Source organism: Hakea prostrata, chromosome 3 (genome assembly GCF_041222555.1).
Source record: "Hakea prostrata isolate BN-2017 chromosome 3, UWA_Hpros_2, whole genome shotgun sequence".
Taxonomy (NCBI): Eukaryota; Viridiplantae; Streptophyta; class Magnoliopsida; order Proteales; family Proteaceae; genus Hakea; species Hakea prostrata.
In genome coordinates, this window is record NC_142602.1 from 10,282,779 (window position 1) to 10,285,184 (window position 2,406).

A 2,406-nucleotide genomic window follows, 5' to 3' on the forward strand; every position below is an offset into this window, starting at 1 on the left:
ATCCCAACATTTGATGAAGACTTTCAATTTGTTCCATTATTACTTGCCTAGGTTTTTTAGAGGAAGATAAATAACTTGTCAACCCAATAACATCTTCTCTGTTCAAATGTTGGGATCTTCATTTTCAGTCTCTCACAATCTTTAATTACCGAAAGCTAAGCATATGACTTCCCATATCTATCTGTGAGATACCATGTTCTCCAAATTCTTATGGAAGCAAACAGTAATTTAAGGCCAAATTTGTTCCTACTGAAAGCAATTTATTAACATTGGGAATGAATAAACAGTAAACCCAACAGTCAAGTAACAAATTATACAGATAGGGTGATCAAGCACGGGACTCCATAATAATCTTGGATAACATTTGATTCAAAGATAAAAGAAAATACAGATGGGAGCATATCTAACCTCTTTTCACCAGATATTGCTTGAGTTCTTGAACAGTTGTAGTCGGTAGAAGTAAGCCATAGCAAATATGCTTGCAGTCATTTATGAGGAATTGAAATAGTGCCTTATCTCGCGGTCTTGCCATTATTGCTATAAAATTGCAGATATAATTTGTCAGTGATAGAGAATGGTAGTAACATTAGAGAATTGCATATCGGCAAATTTCTGGGAAACAAAACAGAAGAATGTCTTCCATGGGTTGTGGCGGAGCGATAAATATCATCTAAAACCATATATTAGAAGAAATATAAACTTTAGATTGTCTACCAAATTTGTCATTTATTAAAAACTGTGCTGAGGTAATTAAGCCTTGTTAAGGAGAAGCGCTCCTCATCTAAGCGTGTAACATAATTCTGTCATACATGTGTACCACATTAACTGTCACCATCCATGTTGTCAAGTGGTGACTTGGTTCCTCTCAGTATTCCATCAAAACTAAGTGGTATTTGTTTATCAGAGGAGGTGTCAAGCACCACGAATCTGGGTTCACAGTTTGGAAACTGCACAGACTGTTTAATTGGGATGACCCTAACGTTGCAAACCATCCATCACTTGCTTCAGAAATAGAACTATGCCACACTGCACCTAAATTTTAAGGTGCCCATGAAGGAACAGTTGTGAGACACCCATTCAAGTGCACAGCAGGTGTATTTGCAGTTCTGCTCCATTTAGAGGGAAGCTTGGAGATGTTCCATGATAATCTTGTTCAGTCATTAGAGCACTCAACTAGTACTATGGTTCCTCTAATGCTGCATCACTTTTGAACAAGACAAATCGAATCAAGACTGAACCAATAACATGTAGGAGATGCAACTTACATCTCACATTGCTGGGTGGGGGAGGTTGCACTGTTACAGCAATGCTGGGTGGGAGAGGTTGCCCTGTTACATGTATTGTAATAGCTCCACATGGAATAATATCATCAGAGAGTAATCCGGACTCGTACAGTGTCCTCTCATCCTTCAATAATTTCCCATCGAATGTGAGTATTATCTCCTTTACCTTCTCTGGAATGAGATATTCATCTGGCAATGGAGAGGCTTCATTAGAAAACTAGATGCTAAAATAGACATCAAATGAAATAAAAACCTAACAGAAACCAATTCAGAAGCAATGTGGTATACTCAATCAACGAACTACTGCACCATGGACAGTATGAAAGGAATGGTGGATGCTGATGCCCGGTCAGAACAAGCAGGAAGATGATATAATTAGTCATTTTTGGCTCTCATGTATTGCATAGTCAGGGAAAGACATCAAAGGCATAACCATGTTCAGCTCAAATGACAAGCACCTCTAGCTTCACATATTATACTCAAAAGTAATCTTAGGAATGAAAGAATCAGTCACACCTATATATTCTAAGCTGAGTGCCAAGATGCAAGATGAAACTCAAACACATTGATAATCATAAAATGGTTTTGAATGGAAATAGAAAGATCATTAGTAACTGAAAAATCCCATAAAAAACAAAAAGCACAATTTCCCCTCATAATGGTAAACAACCACCACCATATATTCACTAATTTTTCTAAACGGCTAAACCTAACACGTATCAGGATTAAGCAATGGGTAGCACCTGTGACAGACAAAAGTTGACCAACAGCTACATCCCAGAACTAGAGACCTAGTGATTTCTGTCAATTGTGACCAGTTCTCATCCCAACATTTGATGAAGACTTTCAATTTGTTCCATTATTTCTTGCCTAGGTTTTTTAGAGGAAGATAAATAACCTGTCAACCCAATAACTTCTTCTCTGTTCAAATGTTGGGATCTTCATTTTCAGTCTCTCACAATCTTTAATTACCGAAACCTAAGCATATGACTCCCCATATCTATCTGTGAGATACCATGTTCTCCAAATTCTTATGGAAGCAAACAGTAATTTAAGGCCAAATTTGGTCCTAGTGAAAGCAATTTATTAACATTGGGAATGAATAAACAGTAAACCCAACAGT